Below are 12,993 nucleotides of genomic sequence, written 5' to 3'. Positions count from 1 at the left end.
ATGTGCAAGGCATTGGTCCCCATCTGTTTTCTCCCCTCTGACCTTGGTTATTTGACTACCTGGTCATGACCCCTTATTGAGTGGGGTAAATGGTCTGTACAGACAGTTGGTCGAAGCTTCATCTTTAGGTCTCCAGCTCTGCCTGGAGTCCTATTGCTCTTTTCTTCCTGGAAGGAAAAAAAAAGAACCAGATTTCTCTTCTTAAAAAAAGTTATAAAAGAGAAGCACAAACAGAAAATGAGCCAAATTGCTAAAGGGGATCGAGAATTGAAATACAGCTTCCAAAGTTGCGTGTACAGAGAGAAACCCTAAAACATTCCCAAACCCCAACCTGGAGCGTTGATCTGCCTAAATTTCTTTAGTCTCAGGCCAGTTTCAACCATTAGACGACATACAATTATAAAGTTGGCAGTGGCTGCAGCCCATGGTGGCTGGAGGGGATTCACTTTGTAAATTCAGTTCCTTGGGTAGGTGGTATTGGCAAGATCATCCTGTTCCCTCGGTGCCAACTCCGAAGGCTCAGAATGCCTTTTCCTGGATTGGGGTTCAGCAAGGCAAGTTGGGAAGAGAATGCGTTTGGACAGAGGATGAGATGGAAAGACCAGAAAAGGGGAAGATGGGAAAGCTGTAGGGAGGAGGAAGAGGGATGGGAAGGAGTCATGAACCATCCGGGAACAAGGAGAAGAAAATGATCCATCATGCAGAAAGAATAAGGGAAGAGAGCAAGCCACAATGCAGAAGGGAAGGAAGACAGCATAGTTAGAGAGGAAAGGAAGAAATCTTTGAGACACAGATGAAGGAAATCACGAACATCTTTTTCAGAAATCATAATTTCGAGTTCACAAGTTTTCTTGATAATTTGAACTATCAGTCTCATACCTATTTCTTGTTACACTTCTTCCACAGACCAAGCTCTGTGCTCTATGGACAGGATGAAGGTTTGCCTTGTAGGTGTGAATGCAAAATACGTTGCTGTGGCATTTCCACCTTCCTTCCAGTGCACTGATGGAGGGAGGGAGGCCTGATGCATCACAGCAATGGTTTTTCCATGAGCTGCCATCCAGTCTCCTACCAGCCAGTGGCTCTAATCTCTGCCGAATGTGCAGTGTTTATTTTTCCAAGCATGGTACCTTCTATGACTCACAGGACTCAGATGGCCCTTACTAATGGGCCCTTGTACAAGTCAAGAATGTGACACACGGCCAGACACGCAGCTTAACAATCACAAACAACAGCACGGTTAATGGGGGGTGAAGCTTTGGTGACATGTGTCACACCAAAGCGCTGATGCCTTATACTCCCCGAGGCCACAGATGAAGGGTCTCTATACTGTGCAATAATGATAAAATATTGCCATCTGTTGGCATCCTGTGTAAGCAGACTCTGATATACACACCATTGATGATTTTCCAGGCTGCCCTTCACATTTGCCTGGAGAGAGGGTGTGTGAAAAACACTGGGAAAAATAAGAACACGGAAGGCTGAACGTCTATAAAAGAGATAAATGCAACATCTTGGATGTTCAAGTAGATGAAAACAGAGGACATCACCCCTTTACTCACCTGAGTGCAGGGGGGCAGAAACAAAGCCACCAAAAGCAGCTGACCTTTAATTAAATGAATCAGAGGGATATGTCATGAGATGGCACTAGGGACTCCAGAGTCCTTGTAATGGGCTCAGGGAGTTTTCTATCATGTGCTATTCTTATCCCAAGGGTAATAGATGAGAATGTTGAGCTTTGAAGATCTCACATAGATCAGACAAAATGGTAAATAATCATAATCTAAAATATCCCCAAGGATAACCACCTATAAATTCTTGGAAAAATAAAATATACTTACTTGTCATTTTTTTTAATTTGCAAAATTGAGGTGAGAATGGGAGCTGAAAACAGGGGCAAGAATCATGGTCGTTCTGATGGCTAAAGAGGATTTATCAGATCTGGTAAGGGAGATGGTGGTGATAATGTCCATTCTGGGACAATACTGCACTGTCTTTTAGGACAGAGATTCCTACTTAAAAAATAAAGAAAGAGAGGAAACAAGGAAGGAAGGAAGGAAGAGAAGGAAGAGAGGGAGGGAGGAAAGAAAGAAGGGAAGAAAGACAGGGAGAAAGAAAACTGGGATCCTGGGGCTCAGTAGTTGAGTGCTTACTGCTCTTCCAGAGTTCCTGACCTGATTAATGGCATCCTTAATAGGCAGCCCAGTTCTTCATAAATGCAGTTTTGGGGAATCCAATGCCCTCTTCTGGTCTCTATGGGAAATGACATACACATGGTACATACTCACACAGACATGCAATCGTATACATAAATAATAATGCATCTCTAATTAAAAGAAAGAAAAACCTTTCAGATTGTGCCCACAAACAATCTGTGGAAAACACAATAACCTGAATCCCTAAATCTCATCTGTTGTTTCCTTCTCTATGCAGTCATTGAACTTTATGTTCATGCTTTGAAAATCGCAAAATGTAAGTAGAAATAGGTAAATTCAAATTATGGACCCATTAAACATTTTAGGACCAAAACAGAAGACACAAATAGAAGTAATTCATGTTCATAAAGTATGGTGGTTCAGTTAAATACAAAAATAATGTTTACACTTTTCCCCCTCAAAATTCTTACTTTTAGGATCACAGAAACTCAGTCATTCACTTCCAAATGTAACCATTTACCTCAGATTTACCTTTCTTTCTTTCACTTGGTGATCTTTGGAGGAGATAAAGTATAGAAAAGTGAATATCAATGCCAGATTATGAGGAATGTTTTCTGTGTAGTGTATTAGTAGCACAGCATGAGGTGTGCCATTATAATGGTCATTGGTAGTGTTCATCCTATATTCTACCAGACTTTATTACTTGCTCTTATTTTTCCTTCCCTTATCCCTTTGTGCTTTTCCATCCACCTTCCTAGCAGCTACCTTTCTGCTTTTGTGTCCTTGTGTTTTCTAGTTCTCTCACCTATGACAGAAAACACGATACTTAGCTTTTTTAGTTTCGTGAGACACAGTTGTCTCCGGTTCCACCCATTTTCCAATGAATGAAACATTCCTTTCTTCTCTCTATCTCTTCTTTAAGTCGCTGAGTAAAGTGTAGATTTTCACAGTCCTGGAATGTGCCACATCATTTGACTGAAATAGTTGGAATGTGTTACTTATAAGTTTATCATGTTAAACCTGACTCCTGCCTGGGCCAGTTCAACAGACTCTGCTGTCTGGACAAGTGTCACATCTCAAATCCTTGAATCAAGGAAAAAAATGGGGGAACTGGCTGGAAAGATGGTACAAGATGGTGAAGGTGCTTGTCTCCCAGCGTGGCAACCTGAGTTCAATTTAACAATCTATATGGTAGAAGAAAAGAATCAACTTCAAAAAAGTATAACTGATCACACTGACCCATTTTGGTATCACAAAGGGACCAGGGCAAGCAGACCAGTTGCCCGGAATCAGAGGTCTCTTAGACTCCACAACGGCCATCAACTCTCATTTAGACAATTTATCATTAGAAAGTTGCTTCTTTTGTTTGACATTGAAGTTCAGCATCACAATTCAGGAGTCTGCAGAATGAAAACTACAGTTACCCATTCGAACATGGTGACTGTGTTGTGATGCTGAATCACCTGTCTATCAGCAACACCGAGAGCCCGAAAAGCTGTAAGCTGCAAACATGGATAGTTTGGAATGGCCTGGGTTGTGATACTGAACATGCTGACAGCTCAGTTTCATTTCTGAAACAGGATTGGGTTTTAGTTGAATGAAACACTGTTTTCAGAACAGCATCTCCACAGCCATTCCTGCCACCGATGTTTATCAATTCATCACTGGAACACCTAAGATCTCTAACATTTAGTAGATTAAAAAAAATAAAATAAAAGCGTTGCAGCGTGCCAACAATGTCACAAACCGGGGCTTCTGCTTGGTATCACCTTCCTGGGTATAGGCTCCACTCAGAATGTTTGTTCTGTTACAATTAATCACATGCTTTTCAAATGTCAACATAATTTTCATGGTCTGGTAAAAAGTAGTATTCATAATAGGGAAAAATAATAGAGTAACCATTAAAAATTGATCTGTCACTGTTCATTTTGAAATCGTTGGTTCTGCCTGAGCAAACCATATGGAATTTTCAAAGTTTCCATCAGTGTATCTCCGTATTCCTGCTTGGAAAGCCTACCTGGTTCTCTGTGCCCTGCCAAACTTCGCCATTAAGTAGCGTTGCGCTCGAACGAGAATATGGTGGAAAAAGTACAATTTTTTTTAATTTCAGAAAGTAAGATATCAGTGCATGATGACCTCTATGCACAGTCAGTAGGCTTATGGATAACGGCAGCCATGTATTGGGAGTTGATGTACGATAGTTATTAATGAAAAACAACAGAAGGGTAAACAACCTTGTGTATTTGTATACCTTCTAGATGTAGGGGCTTCTGTGAGAGGGTCAGTTCCTCTCTGTCCGAGAATACTCTATAGTCAGATGTGCCAAGAAGGAACTCCATATTCTTTGTCTCAGTAGGGGCTTTGGCAGCAGCTATTTGTTTTTTGAAAATAAATGCATTCTTTATTTAGAATAATATCCCTCGAGAAAATCACTTTCTTGCTTGGTTAAAATGCAAATGTTGTGAACTTACACTGTGATTTGCCATAGCGACTTGGAGCCATAGGTGGTGTATAGACTAAGAGAGTCCTTTAACTAGAAACTAATCATTTGAAATCACTACATTTACATTTTTCCCATATGACTTTTGGATTTCGATACAGCTAGATACTAGGGCCTATAAAGTATCCCCAAATAAGTAGCTTCTATCAACTGTACCTTCTAAAAAAAGTCCAAAGAATAAAGACATGAAAAAGAATCAGGTGATGAGCTGATATATTCAGCTCAGTGGATTTTTTTGTCAGTTTAATGATTAAATGTCACCTAGATATAATAAAATCAATGAATGTATCAGAGTGACTTATGTGTGAATATCCCTTATCATGCCAGTATAAACTGTGATAATATTAAATGGGAATCTGAGCTGATGTGAGAAGACCCCTGTACAGAGATTTTAACCACGCTGCCTATGCACAGATGAATCCAGTTAGAGCTCGTCAGGCATGCATTTCAGCTCACGACCCAAGGCCATTGACAGAGTGGTATAATTCCATCCATTCCGTCTGTGGTAATTGATCCACCCCAACCCCAGAATGAAATTATCTGAATCTGGGGATGAAATCTGGAGCAAATTTGCTGAGGAAACCTAGTGGGTCTATGTATAAATAAAATCTATGCCCACTCAGACATAACAACTACTTCCTTTCTCAAGGACCAGCCCAATGCCAGCATATGTCAATAACTGTTTCTTGACAATATGGTGACCACAAAATTTGTCACAGACTGCCATTTAGTCACATTACTTATAAGCTAAAAGTACCTAGAATCTTCTAGCTTGTAGATTTTTAGTGGCAGCTACTGGTGTTTGCCAATTTTTTTTTCAAGGTTTGTATTATAGATGGGCTTCACTGAGATAGACTGGTTCTCTTTGATGAGATGGTGGAGAGGAGCAGCTGTTTTCCCTAGAAGACAATCCAGTTAACAGTGCCTTAGCAACTGCTTCACTAATGGGAGGTGTGGCACTTTCTCCATTTCACATGTTCCTCTAAAATAAAGTCATCCTGAAATCCTAGGAAAAATGTCTGAAAACCATACTTTCAGCAAGGTTAAGACTGTTGCAACTGGGAATGGAGATGATTCAGAGGATAAAACACTTAGAGGGCAAGCATAAGGGCCTGAGAACAATCCCTAGGACTTTCTGGGTGCGGCAGTGCATGACTGTAACCCCAGAAGTGAGGTGAAGAGAAAGGGGCATTCAGTGGGGACTCCTTACTCTGATAGTCTTCTACCTTAATGACAAGCTTAATGTTTAATGAGTGACCCCATCTCCAAAAGCCCAGTTAAAAGTATGCCAGGCAGAAGACAGGGGATAAGTTGTTGAAACTTCTGTAATCATAACTCAATATAATCACAACAATTGTAGTTACCTGTATCCAGGTTGGCATAAGACTGGTCCTGCTGACAAGTCACAGATCATGGTGAAGAGGCTCGTAAAGGCCTGCCCTTTAGTGCTGCACTACTTGGCTTTTGATAGATTCCGGGAGTGAGAAAGTCATTGTCTTTGATTGTGTACCAAATACTGAGCCCACCATTCTACATGGGATATCTCCAAATCTATGGTTATATATTTACTGAACATGCAAATATCTTCATTACAAATAACCGTCTATCAGGTGTTGGCTGAATGAACAGACAAGGTGTAAGTACATTCTTTCGGAGCGGTGAAGCAGCCTGTGCCTTTGTATGGTAAGAAAGCGAGGAATTGCTGGCTGATAAAAGCCAGAGATGCACCCATACAGAACGTTTGACATGATACCATTTTTTTAGGAATGGGAGTCAATAAAGCATATCTTTAACAGCTTTTACTTGTCTAAAAAGAAATGTAGAGGTTTGAACCATGTACTACACTATGGAATTCAGCCCATGCACTCAAAGAAGCATGATTTTCCATTCCCCAGGAGTCATGAATTGCCAGTGACTCCCAATTAAGTGGTTTGGGGCTAGAGATCATCTGCCTTAACCTAATGGGCTTTATTGTGTTATTTTTTTAAAAGATTTTTTTAAATGGCATAAAGTTAGGACAGGACGGTGAGAAACAGAAGACTTATATGATCAATCCCATTTTATTACCTTTATGAAATTCTGGAATAAAAATATGTGAATACATAGAAACTAAGAAATCAAATACCTATAGGGTGAGGATGCTTAGGAAATTTACAAAATTGAGAGGATAGACACAGGCATTAAAATAACTTTCAGTGGGTGAGTTAGATGTTTATTATCAATCCATATGTAGGAGTGAGAGAGCTGGGGGGAGAGTGAGAGAGAACGAGCAAGAGTTAATGAGGGGGGTCTGTGCCATTTTGGTTAGGCAGAGCAGTCTGCTAGCCAGCTGACATTTGACCTGTGGCAGATAGGGGAGGGGACTTCAGATAAAGACTCAATACAACAGGGTAGAGCCAAAATATATTACTTAGGTTCTGGCCAGCCACTGATAGTTAAGGATGGAAGAGGAGAAAAAGGAAGTTATGTCTTTCTGAGTCGGGACTCAGAAGGAGGGGCAGACCCTACACCAGAACCTCAAGACAGCTGGTAGGGACTGTTTAACAAAACTTTTATGTTGAATAATGAAAATTAGCTGTTGGGCCTGTCTGACTAATACTTCTCCGTCTCCCACCAAAATGCCTCTTCCCAGTAAGTCCCTCTCCTACTTTTGTGTCTTTATTTTGCCTAGAATTCACTGAGTTTAACTAGAGTTTCTTGTTCTAGCATGATGGGTGGTGATTTATATGAATAGTGGCAACTGATCAGTCGTCATTCCACTGAAGAAGATGAAGCAACATCTTCCAGCAATGGTTAAATAGATCAGCTGTATTGCCTCTTCCAGGGCTCAGGAAATATCCAGGAAAAAAAGGTGGGGAAATACACAGCAAAAAGATGCCTTCTGGACATAATGTAGCCACTGAGTGCATGGACTCATTGAAAGTAGACATTTCATATGCTTCTGAAAAGACTGTGAAGCCAAATAAAATATACCTCCAACACAATTATTTAAGTCATTGAAGCATGCAAAGTAGTTATGCTCCATTCTTAGAAATTAAGTTTTAGAAATTTCAGATAATGAGAATTTACGGGCACAGTTTTCCCTTGACAGTACAGCCACAAATTAAAATTAAATTAAATATTTCTTTCAAAAGCATATCAAATAAACCCAAAAGTTGAAGAGCCCAGGGTTTACAAAAGTGTGCTGTCAATATTGTTTTGAAAGCTACATGTTTCCTAAATTTTATAGCATGATCTCTGCTTTTCTAGCGGGTTCTATGAGAATCTTAGGCCTTCATCTTGACTTTCATAACCCTGAGATAGCAGTAGACACAGACCATTCACTACATCATTCTGATGCAAAAGGAAGGGAAGACAAAGTCACCAGAGACGCAACCTTCTAGGGAAATTCTGGGGGAGGGCAAATGATAGATATCAACACTGATGTACAACCAAACACCTGGGAGGCCACACCCAGATTGTGTTTCCCTGGTCTTTTGTGTTTGAGACACAGTGGAAGAATAAGTGTGCACACATACGTGTGCTGTTGAATGTGTACCTGCATGAGACGGTACTACAGGAAACTGGCTAGTATTTGAAATTAGATCTAGGTATTTTTTGTGAAGTTTTGGTGTAAGAGGGTTAGTATAGACTCCCACAGTAAGATATTTCTTAAGTATGACTTCACTATTTCCCAGCATGGCAGGAGAATATTTCTGAGTGTTAGACATATGGGGATTTCCAATTATCCACTGGACCTCATGCTCATCACCATGCTGAAGCTTGTAGAAGGGGTAGGCAAGTACCCTAAGGCTTCTGCCTACACTTGTTTTCCCAAAATACCACCTGAACCTCCAGCAAACATGGCCCTCATGGCTGCAGGGTTTGGATTCTGTTTCCAAAATAAAAGAGATGGAATTTTTAGTCATTTCATTTCTAAGACGGTGACTCATCACGGTAAAATGAGATAAGAAAACAGAAATAAAAGATAGATTCAAATATACTATTATTCACGACTGTCCCTTTTCCAGGCAAACATTTGATCTTAGCTGAGAGACTGAGGAGTGATTTCATTCATCTCTTGTCTCTTGAGTTGATAACCCTTGTTAATTTTACAAAGTTTTTCCCGGTTTACTGGAACAGTTGCTTAAATCTACAGACAGAGCTGTGTGGCAACTGGTGACCCTCTCCCTTTGACCACTAGAATGGATTCCAATCTATACAGGAAAATAATTCATACTGGGAAGGAGTGAAAAGTCAACTATGAGTCTAGAGTACTGATCTGTCTTTATTGGCTCCAGAAGGTCTCCCAGCCAACCTGTCTGATGCCATTAAGCTCTGTTTTTCAGTGAGTGTACACAGCCTAAAGGTTAGAGACTCCAGGATGTTCCCACAGTTTTGAAAGTTGTTCTTATCTCAGTCCTTGCCTCATACATGCTATACATTATATGACATGTTGATTGTTTTAATAATAGTAGTAATGATAACAAAAATGATTTTTTCTGGAAGAAGCTTTACTGAACTTCAGGTTTAGATTTTCCCGTAACAGAAACAGCTGTAACAGCTGGTGATGAGATGGTGGGATATACTTGGGTCATCATTTATTTAGCGATCGTGGGTGATGCCCAGATGACAAATCCAATGTCTTGAGTTATTTTTGCCCTTTTTTTTTGTCATCTTTACATCATCACTAGAGATGCTGTGACTCCTCGATTTAAACTGTATATGGGGCTGAAAAGATGGCTCAGCGGGCAAAGTGCTCAATGTGGGGACCCGAGTTCAGATCCCTAGCATCTATCTGAAAAGCCAGACAGGCTGGTGTGTGCCTTAATAATTCAAGCAATGGACAGGGGCCAGGGTCAGGCAGCTCCTGGGGCCTCAGTGACCAGCCAGCCTAGTCAAAACAGTGACTTCCAGATTTAGGGAGAGACCATGTCTTGAAAGGTTAAGGTATAACATGTGAAGAATGATAGAGGAAAACCATCCACTTTTGTCCTCCATAGACAGAGATGTTAGTGAGAGTACACACACACACACACACACACACACACACACACACACACACACACACAGTACATGCATGCATGTACATATACACACAAAAAGAAAACCAAATGAATAAGCCCTTCCTCTCTTAAAAAATGTGTACAGTATTTGTGTCAAATGTTTTTAAATGATCTGTTTCTTCTTTAAAATTATGTTTTATTGGTTTTCTTACAATAAGCAATAATTATTTTATAAGCACTTATAAAAGTACCTTTAAAAGATGTAGCTATGACATCACCCTGTCTGGAAATTTCTTGAAAACAGAAAACACAAATTAAGAAAGAAAACGTAAAACCAGGATGGAGCTGGGCCAAGGAGATTAAAGGCCGTTTTGTTTTGCTTTGCCTTTGATTTATGCTATCCCTTCTGTTGCATTCTGCAACTCCTAACTACTGGCTTTTGACCCCCAGGAGCCAATTCACATATTCTCCAGGGTAATAGTCCTGGTGAAAAATGAAGCCCAGGATAAGTGTTGTCCTATTGTTTACTCTGTCCGACTTGTTTCTAGTAGGCTAGTCACTGGGCATGTGGTAGGCATTAACCATGTTGAAATCTTCGGTTAGTGTGTCATAGTAGAGTGAGTCCTACCACTAACCGTTCACGTGTTCATTTTTACTCCATTGTGCATGAGAGAGTCACAGACAGTTTGTGTAAGCTACTCTCCCACTTTTCAGTTTTTTTTTTTTTTGAGAAGGAACTGTTTAATTTTATTTGTCTGGAACATATCAGGGAAGACTGAAGGCAGAATTGAATTCCTAGGCAAATCAGGACTGCGAGAATAGCAGAGTCCTCCCATAATGTGTGTGGACATGCGAACAACAAGCTGGTGTCAAAGGCAAGAGCAGACACAGCTCTTTCCTGCCCCAAGACACAGGATCTTATCCGAAGGTGAAGGAAGCGCTTTCTATGCTTGCTAAATGATCAGCCTCTGTCCATTCGAGCTAACTGCTGAGGAATATGGGTTTGTTTTTCTGTGTTTTCTTGTGTTATAAAGCTAAGGGAGAAACATACAGGTACACAGGGCTTGGATAGTGTTTGAATGCTCCAGTTCCAATGTCTGTCCTTCAGTCCATTAGCTAAGTAACTTATCTCTCAGCATGTGTTTCTTAAGTTGATCGAAATTTCCTTCCAATCAAGGAAAGGATGGATTGGTGACACGGAACCACTCCTGGGGGCATTGTGGAAAAACCTAGGATGGAAGGGGCAGGTTCTGTTGGGATGGATTCATGGCGAGGATACTCCACTGACTCCAACTCAGCTCACCCCTGGAAGAAATGTTGTGTGTCTAAGGAGGATTTCCTTTGATTAAGGGTTTGCCTGACAGAGTGAAGATTTTGGCAACAGCTACTTTCTCTGAGTTTTAGGTTTTTTTTCCAGTTCTAAGGATCTCAAGCTGCATTTATTATTTTTTAATTTTTATTTTGTACATATGGGCATTTTCCCTGCATGTATGTATGTGCATTCATGTATGATATGATTTCAGAGGCCAGAAGGGGGCTTTTAACTCCTGGAACTGGAGTTAGGGGTGGTTGTGAACCACTGCACAGGCGATGGCAATCAAGCGTGGGCCCTCTGTGTGAGCATTCAGTGCTCTTAACCAGAGTGCCGTCTCTCCCGGCCTGGAATCTTACGTTCACTATGATAGCAATAGAAGTTGGTATTCAATGGCATTTATATGGGTTCATATTTAAAATGTATAATGTACAACTCCCTGAGCCTCCTATCTTCTCTTTTCTCCTACACTCCTCCTGTGAGTTCCTTTTATCCTCTCAACATTTTTATTCTACTTTCATCTCATATGTATATGAGTATGTATGTATGTATATATGTCTATATATATGTATATATATGCATGGTTTTATGTATTTAGACAAAAATCTAGAAACCACAATGAGAGAAAACTCAGGTTATTTGTCTTTCTGAGACAGGTTTAACTCACTTAATAGAACTATTCCATTTTCATATACTTTCCTACAAAGGACATAAACCAGAATTTTTAATTCTTACTACTAGCCAATTGACATTTTCTCCTACAAACGTGAACCTGTGACATGTAGGTTCTCTGTGAAACTGTCCCTTCCTTCCAACTTCAAAATTCACCTTGAACCCAACTAAATAGCTCTTAACTCATACGCCCTCCCACTTTACAGGGTTTTTCTGGGTTTGGGAGTTGTGCTGTCTCAGCAGCCTTCTGGAAGTGCAAAGTCCTACCTGGACTTTCAGTGAGAATTCCCACTACAAACAAAGCCTGCATTTTTTGTACAAGATTCCCATTGTAAATTTTCATGTAACCCCTCTATCTGTAGTAACCCCAAGGTGTTTATAGAGGCACAATTAACCTGAGGATGATGAAAAGAATGGCTTCAGAGTGAGGTACAAGGCTGCCGCTCCCCACAGAAAGGACATAAGAGACTAGTTTCGCCTGGTGTAGTCTCTGTGCCAAGGTACCCGGAGACTGTGTCTTTGAAATATCCCCATTCCAGTAGTTAAAATAAATTAAGAGTCTGCCTATTCCAGGAAGGGCCCCTAAAATGACATTTTTTTTCATATCTTAGTGATTATTTTTTCAAAAAAGGTGCTTTTCAAAACCACCTTTTTGCTAACGAAATGCATAATCCGTCCAAAAACAAGGCTGTGGCTTCGCAGGTTGTTCTGCTGAGCTTTCCAACTGAGAGTAAACAGGATGCTTCGCTTCGTTTTCCCTATTTTTCTTCATTTACAGTCGTGCCATACCGTCTCCTCCCTCGTGGCCCGAGGCAAGTTCAGATGGCGCCACATCCATGCGGTCATACCGAGAAATGAAAACGCTTCCTTCTCCCCCTTGCTCTTTGACACAGACTCTGAAAGGAGAAGAAATTAAAGCAAAGATGTTGGGCTTTTTATCTATACACTGATGTGTGGGTGGGGCCAGAAAAATAAAGAAAGAGTCCAAAGAGTGCTTAAGTAGAGCCCATAGTTCACACAAAATTCCAGGGTCAACTATCGCGAGTAGCTGCAGAGAAGACAAAGCCAACATGAAGTGTGAATGTCATTTGAATTTTGGTGGCTAGTGTTCACAAGAAGAAATCCTTAGCAGTATGATCATAAGATAGACGTCTCCTTGTGGATTTTAGACAACTATTATGTAATATCAGAGTGGACTGTGAGCATCACTGTCGACGGACTCTGTGGGGATTATTCATGGAGCAGGGGTGAATCTGGACATGCACAGTGACTAATTAACAGGGGTTTGGCAAGCCGAGAATAAGCTACTATTACTGTCTTATTTTTAGTTGTACAAGTATGTAAATCAGTAGAAGTGTAGGTCATCAT

Source organism: Mesocricetus auratus, unplaced genomic scaffold (assembly GCF_017639785.1).
Source record: "Mesocricetus auratus isolate SY011 unplaced genomic scaffold, BCM_Maur_2.0 Super-Scaffold_100007, whole genome shotgun sequence".
Classification (NCBI taxonomy): domain Eukaryota; kingdom Metazoa; phylum Chordata; class Mammalia; order Rodentia; family Cricetidae; genus Mesocricetus; species Mesocricetus auratus.
This window is presented reverse-complemented; position numbering follows the sequence as displayed.